A 12942-nucleotide genomic window follows, 5' to 3' on the forward strand; every position below is an offset into this window, starting at 1 on the left:
AATAATAATAATAATAATAATAATAATAATAATAATAATAATAATAATAATAATAATAATAATATCCCCTTCCTATTAGCTAAACAGGGAATGTGCTTTTAAAACACCAACTGCACATTTGCAATAGTAGGGTGTTCTCTCTTTTTTGCACTTTTAACCGATATCAAGATCAGCCATTCATCTGTCTGCAAATAGGAGACATGCTGCTACTCCTAAGCACAGTATGCTTTCAAAAAGACTTCTTTACCTAAAGCTATTTGGGTCAGGAGACTGGTTCCATGTCGCCCTGTCTAAAAGAAGTCATTTACTTTCAGGCAGCTGTGTTTCTTCTAGGTTGACCAGGTTTCAGACAAGTTGATGCTCGTCAGAAGGAAGGAGCCAAGCGACAGAATACCCCCTTTCCCTGCACAAACCCACTGACTGCTGGAATCAAATGGTAGCGAGGCAAAGTTCGCCCCTCTTCTACCCTACCTTCCACATGTGGCTTCGAAACTTGCCTGCCTCCGCCCCTGAATTCGCGACAGGTGCAACAAGCAAAGCGCGGAGAATTGGAGCTGAAAATCAGAACCAGCAAAACCCAGTTTATTCTAGCGAAGCGTCTATATAACAGCGGGCTGGAGCGGCTCCCACGGCGGAGGGAGGGTCTTGGCTCCTCCTCGAGCACGAGAGCTCTAGCCCAGGGCAGTCGCGCCCACTGAGGAAGGAAGGCGAGCTGTCAAGAGCACGCTCGACGCAGAAGCAAAGTTTAACGCTCACGAGCCACTCGCCGGGGGGGGGGGGAGTGATTGACACACACACGACACTCCGTCTCTCTTCGACCCACCCGCCCCGCCTCCTGACTGAACAGCCCAAAAGGAACGTACCTGTGACTGCCGCGCCAGCTTCACGGTCGGCCAAGTAAAACCCCTCCGAGTCGAGGAACGGGCGCAGTTCCAAGCAGGCAGCAGGGCGGAAGCCGCAGTCGCAGGGCGCAGGTAGAAGCCGGCGGCTCCCACCGGCAGCGACACGTTTGCACCGAACTTTCCGTGCGTCAGTCACAACGAGGCGGTGCAATCAGTCCAGAAGCCTCACCTGGCGACCCTGTAGCTCCCGCGCGCGTGAGTAAGCGCGTTCCCCTCCCCTTCCCCCCGCGGGGAAAAAAAAGAAGCCTCCTGTCCTCTTGGCGTGGGGGTTTATGCGGTGGCAGGCCGTCGGTGGCCCCACTCAGTTCCTCCAAGTCGGTTTTCCACCCCTCCACACACACCCCTTAAGTCTCCACCCGCTCGCTCCTGGCAGCTTCGGCGCTGTGGCCGGCGGCGGCTCCAAGGTGATGTTGGGAACAGGAGGAACAAGAGCGGACTGTGGCGGCTCAAAGGGCTTGGCGCAGCTGAGGCAGAAGCTGGGCGCGAGCCCACGGGAGCAGCGGGTCTTGGGCTGCGGCTGCTTCCAGGTGTCTGACCGGAGAGGCGAGCAGCTCTCCCGGCAGGCACCCAGGGCTGAACGGGCAAGGCGCACGCACAGACTCTGCGGAAGAAGCCGGCGTGCGGTGACCGGCTGCCGCCGGCTGCCAGCATCCGAGCGCTGCCGCTGCTTGAAGCCTCCCCCGTCTCCGCTTTCTCCTCGTCTTCCTAGGCGGCAAGCTCCAGGCTGCCGCTCTTCTTGCCCGCTTCTCTCTTCAATGCCCCCCGCTCCTCCCCCGTTAGGAGTCGCGCGCCCACCAGAACGCCCTTTAAGTCATGGAGGAGGCGAGTTGGCGATTGTTAATGGAAAGCTTTTTAGTGATGCGCCGGCAGGGCTTCTCGCGCGCGCTCTCCCTCACGTGCCTTAAAGGTATAGCGTAGGGGGGGGGGGGGTTCTTCAGGGTGGCGACGGCGGGGCACATTTGGAGAACATGGAGGGGGGGGAGGCTTGGGTGCGGGACCCAGCACTGGCTTGGCTCTGTAGTTGGCTTTCGGGGGCTGGGGGGTGGCGTGGCCGGGGAGTGGTATGCAGGAGACTTCGGGGTCAATGCCAGCCGGTGTTCGTGAAAGGGGGGCAGGCGGGATACACTCTAAGAAGGAGCGAATGGAACTGCGAGGGGGCTTCAGGGGGGGGGCGGGTAGAGCCACAAACTAGTTTGTGGGCAGAGGAACGGTTGGTGTTGAGGACGTGAGGGGGGTCTGGTGTGCTAGGGCAGGTGTGGACGCAGTGCTGCTGGCCGAGGAGGGAAAGGCGAACCAGAAGCCAGGGGAACATCAAATCATTGAGGGCTCCAAGAGGCAGGGTCTAATGAGCCGGAATTTCCCACTCTGGCTCACAGTTCAGCCAGAAGGACAAGAGAGTCCTGGAAAGAATGGGATGGTGCCAAGGACAGCATAAGGTGGGGAATAGTATGGAGTAAAAAGGTGAGCAGCATTCCACAGCAGGCAGCGTGCAAAACAGGAAGCATGGTTATGGGACTCCCCCAGGTGGAAGCACTTATGGAGGGCACTGTAAGGGGCAGGATAAGAATGAAATATTAGGACTAGCATGAAATGACCTTGAGGGTAGTCAAAAACATGCCTATCATGAGATGGGAGGTCACAGAAGGGTGTGGTATGACTCCAAGGAGGCGCCTGGTTTTTGGAACCTGACAATGCAGCAAGTATTAAGAAACAAGATTAAGAAGCAAGCCCAAGAAGAAGTGTGAAATGACATAAATATAACAAATGGAGAAAAATCACCAGTAAGACTTGTGAGAAGTTGCAGAAGTGGAAGGCACAATGCTGAGCGTTTGTGGGAAATATACACACAAGTACTTACTCAGCCCTGAAAACTGGCCTTGTGAGACGTGCCATGTTTAAACCTAAGCAGGTTTCTCTAGTTAGTGATCTCTTGTCACTTTTCAGTATTAGAGTTCCTTCCTGAAACTTGTAAGATAGATTTTTTTTAAATGTATTTTCCTTGCTTGTAACACAGCTAGAATCAATCCTGACATGTGCAGGACTGGAGAAAAACAAGTGTCTTGTGCACCAAAAAGGCAAGATTTATTGTGACATAAGCCTTTGTGTACTAGAGCCCACTTCATTAAGTACACAAAGTGTTATTCTCAGTTGGCAGAGGGATTCACTAAAGAATCTCTGGAGGCAAGATGAGACTCTACTGGAGTCACAGTGCTAATTTGTTTGATAGACTTGACAAGAGAGGATATTTGGGATTGGGTGCAGTACTAGAAATATAAGTCCATCTCAGTTTTTTTGTGAAGAAATAAAAGCATTAACTCAAATTGTTATAAGACTCTTGCTTCTCTTTTTGCTGCAGTTTTTTCCCTCAGTTTATGGAGAGTTAAGAGGACTGTATACAGAGATTAAAATATATTATGCTTAGAATGTACATACATTAAATAAATGTGACTTTATATTTATAAAGTGTTCTCTATACAGATCCATGACAAAGTTTTTGCAGTAACATATTCCTTCTTGATTTCCTTTTTCTTGCCCCTGTTTGATTTCTTACAAATTACCTCCATGCAAGCTGTTCTGGCCAAACTAATTAAAATTTCTGGACTCTTGAAGTACCGTAAAGTGATAAAGTCCAGTTCCCACTAGCCAAATATATGTAAAAGAAAGAAAATGTGCCATCTTTTTATTGGTTAATTATTTTCTAAAAGCAACTATTATCCTATATAATGCAGTAGATTCAAAGCCTTGCTAGCATTTCCCATATTTCAGATATTTCTTTCTGTTAATTTAGCAACTTGCCTTAAAACAGGGATTTAAAAATAAAATTAAACTGGCTTGTTCTATTGTTGGGTTGTGATATATTATAGTTGCACATGTTGTTTGTTTGCTAGTTGAATTAAGGTAGATTTGCAGCATTGAACTGTGTGTCAAGGCTTTACATTTTCCTACAGCTTACATGAGCCTCAGAGCAAACAGCCTTTATTTTACTTCTGATTTGCAAAACTGGAAAATGGAAAGAACAAACAAACAGCTATTCACTGGATTTTCAGTGATTCTGTGGACCAAGTGGAGCAAGGCTTATGTAGGCAGTTCTCAATGCTCATATACCCTTTTCATTATTTCAGGGGGAAATGCATTATTGTGGCTTAAGCAAAGATGGAAGGGAGTGTGGTGTGTCTTTAATTATAAGAAGAGTTGGTTTTATACCCTGCTTTTTACTAATCAAAGTAGTCTCAAAGCTGCTTACAATTGCCTTCTCTTCATCTCCCTACAACAGTCATCCTGTGAAGTAGGTAGGGCTGAGTGGCAGAACTTCTCTGTGAGAACAGCTCTAACAGAGCTTTGACTAGCCCAAGGTCACTTACCTGGCTGCATGTGAAGGAAGAGTGGGAAATCAAATCCACAAATCCAGCTCTTCAGGTTAGAAGCTGCTACTTAACAATTCCACCATTGTTATCCACAAAGAATGTGAATAAAGCCTGTTTGGACCTTCAGTTCTCCTCTCATATACTTATACAATTGCTTAGATTTGAAGGGTAGGGGAAAACTTACTTTTCTACTTCAGTGGGGGAAGTCATCCAAGATGGTTAGGTAGGGCTAACTCAGGTAGGGCATTGCAAATTTTGTGTGGTTTCTTGAGATTATGAGAAGAAACAGCAACCCCAAGGGAGAACATTTTGCAAATTCTAAATGATTATGTTACACCTGTTCTGCAGTCCAAAGCAATAAACACATTATAAATGTATCCACTTCTCCCTAAGTCTGGGAAATGATACACTCATAAGCAGTTAAATCTTCTAATCAATTAATAATTGTTCAAAATATCAGGGTAGTATGTCCTCATACCTTTATGAGAGTACTGCCAAGGTAAGCTTAAATAATACTTTTAGCCTAGTAGCAAGTCACTGAGTTAATACATTTACCTTTCCAAACAGAATACAAAAGATTCTTTGTACAACTACTTTGTAGCTCCCCTATAGTCAAACAACAACAAACAGCAAAAGATAAATGCATGTTTTTCTCTCAGTGATAAAGGAGGTTGTCAAATGCAAAAAACTCCACATTTATTCAAAGAGCTGATCAATCATTGACTTTGTTTTGTGACATTTATTTAAGAAGATGTTTAAAAAGAAAGTCGTTCATACTCTTAACATCCTTAGCAATCACTTCTCAAAGGCGATTGCTCTACTTGTCAATCTAGCGGTCACTGCCACTTAACAGAAAGCATGAAAGTTAACTATGGAAACCCTTGGGTTCAACCAGCTTACTTTCTCTGCAGGAATGAAGAGAACAGCAGGAAATAAAAGAGTAGCATACAGTTCTAAACAATTGCCTATTTAAGTTGTTTTAACTAGTTTCTTTTTAAAGGTAGCATTTCAACTTTTATGTTGACACTGATAGACTTCAAGGACAGAGAAGGAAATGGCATTTTGTCACACATGTGCTCCATGAACCTTCAGTTGTATAATTGCTGCAGAAGCCTGCATTTACATATATATTGTATTAATCTGATGTGAGATGCCCAGGTGGGAACATCTTTTGTTTGCTATGTAGTACAGAAAACTAGACCATCCTTTCCCTACATAAAACAAACCACTACCACTTTCAGTCTCAAGCACAACAGTTTCCAATTGAATAATATACAGGTTAAGGCTTTGTGAAAGTGACTGTTACCCACTGAAAAGAAAGGGCTATACAAAATGCCATGGGGATAGGATTCATGCCCTTTAGACTGTAATACTATGGATATGGCAGATCTAATGTGTATGGGATTAGGATGCTTGGGAGATGTACAAATAGAAGAAGGCAGACTTTTGTAAAGGAAGAGAGATAAGAGAATGTAAGGGTTGCTTGCTCATATAGCTAAAATAAATTAATCTGTGGTAGTAAGGATTTTGGGGGAGGAATCTATTGAGACAGGTTTGTAGAGCTGTTAGTGTTCCTCAGATAAGGTGCTGCATGAAAAAGCACAGAGGAAAGAGAAGCAACAGAGAACAGTCACAGGTGAGTAGAGCAAGAATAGCAGGAGTTCACAGGCAGCAGATTAGTTCAGCCTTACATAAGGAATAGAAGTTAATATTTTATGGAAAGTTAAGGAGAAAGTCATTGCAGGCACAGAACTAGAGGCTAAGTAACATAGTAACTGTAAGATTTTTTAAAATGGTAAATGAAATCTAGAATGACTAAAACAAAAGAAATACCAGAGACTGGAAGGCCAATAAACACTATATTGTAGTTTTCAGCTTTTAAACATGTAAACATGGGAACCTATGAGTTAACTGATATTACAACCTTTTCAGATTTAGTAGTGGGTTACATAACTAGCAAATGACTTGCAGCATTAATACTGAAGCTATTTAGGAATGTATGACAAGCCCTATTTGGTCAGACCCATGGCCTATATAGTATTCTCTCTTTCACAAAGCATCCACAATATTTACCCTGGAAAGCCAAAGAAGAGGAAAAAGAATAGTTGGTTCTTATACACTGCTTTTTGTTACCAGAAAGAGTCTAAAGTGGCTTACAATTGCCTTCCCTTTCCTCTCCTCACAACAGGCACCCTGTGAAGTAGGTCGGTGAGAACAGCTTTATCAGTGCTGCGGTGAGCCCAAGGTCATCCAGCTGGTTGCATGTGGGGAAGTGTGGAATCAAACCTAGATCACTAGATTGGAAGTCCTCACTCCTAACCACTACACCAAGGTGACATAGAAACCAAGACCTTCCCCTGATGCCACCGCTTATCATTGTTAATCAGAGGTTTCTGCCTCTGTATTTGGAGTTTGCTCACTGTGGTTAGAAACGATTCAAATTGGTATATGAAACATCATGGACATGTTTGCAAGGAATGTATTACTGTTTTAGTGTAGAAAAGGTTTTACAAGATCTTAATAAGTTATAAAAGTATGCAGAGATGGCTACAGAAATCAACTATTTTCTCAAACAACAGTGCTAAGAATACTTTCTGGAAGTAAAACCTATTGAGTGCAATGGGCTTACTCCTGATGAAACTTGTTAGAGTTATTCCCATATTGACAAAAAAGCCTTTTCTTGGTGATTTTTCCATGTCTCCAGCTGTTTATTCTGCATAACATAAACTGTGTTAACTGCCAGGCATGTTTATTGTTATATTTAATAAAGTGTGTTTTACCAAAATGCATCATTTTATGTGTAATTTGTGCTTATCACTATCTGTAGTGAGATCCATAAATCTATATATATATTGATTGCGGAAAATATCTACAAGAATCATCCAAACCAGCACCAAAGAAGTGAAAGATGAACAGAAATTCATCAGTGGGATTGGAAAACAAACAATTCTGTCAATACCTAAGTAAATAAAATAACATAATGCATAATGAAGTAACAATAGAAACTGGCATTATGAGTTTCTTCTACCATTAAATAATCACACGAATGTGAGCACTGCTAGAACTAGTTTTTATGTAAATTGACCTGAGCATCCATATGTACAACTTGGATGAAAATATTTGTGCAATCTGTTTGCTGCTTCTGTATGCTCAGATGGAGTTACAAGTGCCTACTTTTTTCTCATTGGCATCCTTATACAGCTACAGCAACAAACTTGAGTCATATTTGGTGAGAACAGCTTTTTGCTGCCAGGTTCACAATTGTACCTATAAACCTGGATTAAATTATATGAGAATGACATAGTCACCAACAATTTGTTACTATATTTGGATATTTCAATGTATAAATTTTAACCCATCTGTAAACCACTCGGGGAGCAGTATAAATAAAGCAGGATAGGAAACAGGGGCCAACGATTGGCCCCTTGGCCCCGGACTGACAAGAATTCCAGCCAGTCGGGTGAGGGGCCCTCACCAAGACAGACCAGAGTTCCATGTGCCTCCCGAACCACCCACCCAGGGGCAATCTAGAGACATTGCTTCCAGTCTGCTCCTCACCACCGTAGGGAGGGGAGGTCAGTAGGGCTGCGAAGGGGGATGAGAACAGAGGCTTGGACAGACCGCACCAGCCCTTTTCGTCCAAAGGCTGTCCTAACTGTCATGTCCAACTGTAAATTGCCTCAAAACACTGACAGAGCTGGCAGGAGGCTGGAGAGTGTACTCCCTCCTCCTCCCTTCAGACCTGCTGCAAAGGACCCTTTAACAGCCCCTGACTGAGGTGTTTCCGAGAGCAATGTAGGGGAGCCTCAGGGCATGGGGATGGGCATTCCTTTTGAGGGGAGAGGATTTCTCCTTCTGCCAAACAGCTGACAGGGAGACCACAGAAAAGCCCCTTCTCACTTAAAATACTGCTCTGGCCAGGGGTTAGACACAGCGAAGCCATGTTCTAGTTCCGCCTCACTTGGAGTACTGTGTTCAGTTTTGGTCACCCCAATTGAAGAGGGACAAACTAGAACATGTTCAGAGGAGGACAATAAAGATGGTGAGGGGTTTGGAGACCAAGACGTATGAAGAAAGGCTGGGGGAGCTTGGTCTGTTTAGCCTAGAGAGGAGACGTCCGAGAGGGGACCTGATAACCATCTTCAAGTAAGGGTGCCATATAGAGGATGGAGCAGAATTGTTTTCTCTTGCCCCAGAGGGACAGACCAGAATGAATGTGATGAAATTAATTCAACAGAAATTCTAAACATCTAAACATCCAGAAGAAGTTCCTGACAGAGCAGTTTCTCAGTGGAACAGGCTTCCTCAGGAGCCTTCCCTCATTCCCAAAAGCACACCTAGTGCTAACTGTATTTATAACGGGCTTGGTCCCTAGTTTTGATATAAATTAGAGAAATGTGTTACAAGGTCTTTGTGCAATGTTGGTGGGGAGGATTTTATATCTAAGAACTAATTGAAACAGTGATATTTTTACCCACAGTCAGTCTTAGGATAATATAGATCCATTTGTATGTATTCAGATTGTATTGAAAAATGTAAGAGATTATACTGGAAGCAAGATACTTTTCTTCAAAAGCACATTCATATCACCAGAAAATCCATACATTTTATGGCTGTGGAGATCCACCCACCATAGTAGTGAGATGTGAATGAACTCAAGTTATTTTAACTAGCCTACTTCTGAAAAAAAGTTTGTCTATTAAGAAGGAGCTTTAGTTATTGTATCACTAAGTTTTTACAATTGTATACCATGACTATATACTGCTATATACTGCTACAGTTAATTAGTTCTTACCATTAGTTCTTACCATGGTGATATAAAGCTACATAAAGTGTACAGTACAGTGTCTTACAACACAGCAATAATAACACTGTAAATAAAGAGTAAAAGTATAGGCTTCACCAAAAATATCTAAATTTAAAATAATCCACTTTCCAAAAGCTTGTATATTGGAAAAGTTCAGTGATGCTTCCACTGCTAATCTTCCATTCAGATATCCTTAACACTATTTCGCTCCCTTATATATTTGGGAAACAGCCTCCTGGGAGGAGACTGTCCAAGGTCCTGTCTGTCCAGGTCCACCCTGATTGGCCCTCACCCTCCAACTCCGACCCTCCCTCCTTGCCTGCTAGAAGCCTTGTGGCTATTGCCTCCATTGTTGCCCATGAGGAGAGAGGCAGCGACAGCACTTTGTGGCCGCAGGTATGTTCCTGCTGGGAGGGAGCCAGGGGTCGGAGGGAGAGTTTGCAGCCTCCCTGTGGGCCACAAAGCCCTGTCACTGCCAGCAGGGGGGTCTTTCCATTCCTTTTAGCCCGGGAAGTGCTCTTGCTGCAGCCAGAGTGCTTCCGGGCCAAAGGGAGCCTCCCGCGGCAGAACCGCCAGCGGGCAGGAGCTTTCTGCTCACTTTAGCCCGTTTTGTGGGCCAACGGGAGGCGCTGCCACTCTCTCATGCCCTTCTGCCTGCCGCCCCTTTCAAAACCCATTTTTGCAATGGGCTTTGATACTGGTAATATATATAAAGTTTATATATATAAACTGGGAGGGGTGGTAAACACAACAAGACAGAATCAGAATACAGGATGATCTTGATAGGCTCCAGAACTGGTCTAAACTAAATAAAATATAATTCTGAATTTAAGTTGGAAAAACCATAGACATCAATATAGGATGGGGGAGACTTGTCTTGGCAGTAGCATGTGCAAAAAGGATCTAGGAGTCTTAGTAGACCATACATTGAACATGAGTCAGCAGTGTGACTTGTTGGCTACAAAGACAGATGGGATTTTGGAAACGGAGTATTGTGTCCAGATCAGGGGCGTGATGGTACCACTTTACTCTGCACTGGTTCAGCCTCACCTGGAGTACTGTGTTCAGTTTGGGGCACTACAGTTATTTGAAAAATGCCTGGACGTTCCTGATCTAAATATGGTAACCTTACATCTCTGATATTTTTCTTCATAATGCTGCTGGATCATGGATACTACAGATCTTGCATATCCCAGAAGATTTTAGTACAGTACTTTAAGTAGTTCAGCATACACCATCAGTGCCAAATAATAGAATATCCATGCTAAACTGCAAATATTCCAGTATTTAGAAATATTTCAAATATTTGATTAGGGTGTTGGAATGCCTTTCTTATGAAGGAAGTTCGGAGCATATGAGACGATTATATCTCCAAAACGGTTGCTAAGGGGGGTGTCTATAAAATTATTAAAAGGGTAGAGAAAATAAATAGAGGTTTGTTTGTTTTTTTAACTCCTGCTCCCATAATACCAGAATTCAAGTGTACCCAATAAACTTGTTTGGAAGCAAGTTAAGGACAGACAAAAAGGAAATAGTTATTTTCTCAATGAGTAATTAAACTCTGTAATTCACTGCCAGAGGAGGTAGTGATAGCAGTTGCACAAAGAAATCTAAAGGGAGATTAATTAGATTAATGGAGAAGAGGTCAATCATTGGCTAGTAGCTATAGTGATTAAAGGGAATCTCCACACACAAATGCAGCAAACATCTGAATACCTGCATTAGGAGGCAGCATCAGGAATTCCTCAGCATCGATGCCTGTTTTTTTTTTTTTTAATGCACAGAACTGGCTGACCACTATGTGAAACAGTATGCTTGGACTAGATGGACCACTAGTGTGATCCAGTTGTTTATATTCAGAGAACAGAGTAACTGTCCATATTGGATTAGTACTGGTGGTGTAATTTTAGGCCAAAATTGTGCATTTTGGTGTTCATTAGCAGTAAACTTGATCAGTATTCAAGTAGGTCCAATCTCAGCCCATCTCTGCTGGCCTTCAGCATTTTGCTTTAAAAATGACCTGAAACTTACTTTTGAGCTTTTATATGATTGGCAATAAAACTTTATTATTATCGTCATAGGTTAACCTCTCCAAGATGGAAGTTATGTGGCTGGGTAGAAGGGGACCCGGAAGCATGTCTACCATTCCTGGATGGGGTGGAGCTTAAGGCTGTGCCTACAGCCAGGACATTGTGAGTGATCTTCAACACCTACCTATCAATGAAGCTGCAGCTCATGAGTTTTTCCATCTACACCAAGCTAGCATCCATCAATCATCAAGAAAAATAAAGTTTGGGCACCTCAGGAAAAATTGAGCCATCTAACACTAATCCTGCAAGGTACAACACTTCCACACAAAGTAGACAGGGAGGGATAGTGTGTTATAATTGTCAGCAAGAGGGACAGATTCATTTGTTCAACATTGCTCAAGAACATGGCAATAAAACACCAACAAACTAAGTGCACTGCACACACACACACACACACACAAAGAGAGAGAGAGAGAGAGAGAGAGAGAGAGATTGTTGATAAAAACCTCTACCAAACACAACCCAGAGAAAAACAACCAAACAAAAAATAATGTGGCAACATACAGAAGGGAGTTCATGACTTTTGCCTTGGTAAATTTACCATCCTGCCAATGCTTCCATATCTTCAGTCACATTATCCAATCACAACTACACAACACCCACATGAGCCACTACCTAGAGCACATTGTATTTCACACACAATGGGCTTTACTGCGTGTCAACAATAAATATCACATAAGAAAAAAGTCAGCGAAAATGGAGGCTTGATGTCCTCTCATCCTCAAAACGTTTAAGAATCAGGGGTAAGAGTAGAGAAAAAAAGTAAAAAGATGAAGCAGATAGTTGAAGCAAAAGAAACAAAAAACTGCAAAGAAAATGAAGTAAAATAGAACAAAAGATAAGAGAATCAGACAACCTAAGTAATAATATTCCTTTGAAAATTCCCTGAGTTGCCAAATTGAATTCCCTGCCATTGTCTCCTTCACTATCATTATACTCAATTTTTAGCTCTTTAGTACTTAGGAAATTAATAATCATATATTAAAATGCCAACTTTAATTACTGCAAGATTGAAACATCAAGAACAAGAATCAAAAACTCTCCAGAATATAGCTTCAAGAAGACTGTGGAATGATGTACATATAAAATGAAATAAAAACTATTTCACATGCTGTGCCTGGCTTTGTGTTGCAATTATATGCCACCTCTGCATGTTGAAAAACTAAGTTGCCTATAGTGTACTTCACTACAGTTCATAACCAGCAGGTAGTTTGTTTTACAGAATATTAACATGTTGGAACACCATCTTGTTTCCATTGCCTTATAAGTCTAGGATCATGTATAGATATTCCAACAGTAAAACAATCACATGAAAAATTCTATGGATTTATCTCTTTGAAACTTCTTCACTAAGGACCAAATCAGATGATACAATTGTTAAAAAGGTGAGTCTGGGGATTCTTTGTACAGTTTTAGCTCAGGAAAATGGGGGTGGGCAGAAGTTCCTCCTCCTCTCCATCACAGTTTCAAGCTGAATCAAACTGTCATTTTCAAGGAGAAATTCCTCATAGCTGCTGTGGGCAAAGTGGGAAACACTTGGTCCAGCTTCTTAAAAATGCAATATCTAGTTTAGCCTCCAAGATAAAGAATCCATAATCTGGCCACAGATTTGGTTCTTGCATGCAAGTAGATACAATGTTGGTGCAATCAGATGAACTTGTATTCCCTAGAAGTAATTCAAGGTAAAGTTCCTTGAACAACTTAATATAATATAGTGTTTCAGCATCCTGGCTGAAAGGGAGTATATATTTGGAAAGTGTATCCATCATACTCCATGT

The 12942-nt window shown here is 42.7% G+C and overlaps 1 protein-coding gene and 1 long non-coding RNA gene across 23 annotated transcripts in view; one reads left to right on the forward strand and one right to left on the reverse strand.

Annotated features, from left to right (window-relative positions):
• TENM3 (teneurin transmembrane protein 3) overlaps nucleotides 1–993 on the reverse strand; it is a 1688047-nt gene extending 1687054 nt beyond the window's left edge. For 21 of the 22 annotated variants that reach the window (XM_077302333.1, XM_077302335.1, XM_077302356.1 and 18 more), the window contains exon 1: nucleotides 864–993. The gene's annotated coding sequence lies outside the window, so the exon portion shown is untranslated. Of the gene's footprint in view, nucleotides 1–471; nucleotides 487–863 lie in introns of those variants that run through there. The other variant, XM_077302332.1, reaches the window with a different exon arrangement.
• On the forward strand, nucleotides 978–12278 carry LOC143820003 (uncharacterized). Its single transcript, XR_013225197.1, has 2 exons — nucleotides 978–1097; nucleotides 11156–12278. It is a non-coding gene; the product is annotated as an uncharacterized LOC143820003 (long non-coding RNA).
• Nucleotides 12279–12942: the final 664 nt, after the last annotated feature.

Source organism: Paroedura picta, chromosome 10 (genome assembly GCF_049243985.1).
Source record: "Paroedura picta isolate Pp20150507F chromosome 10, Ppicta_v3.0, whole genome shotgun sequence".
Classification (NCBI taxonomy): domain Eukaryota; kingdom Metazoa; phylum Chordata; class Lepidosauria; order Squamata; family Gekkonidae; genus Paroedura; species Paroedura picta.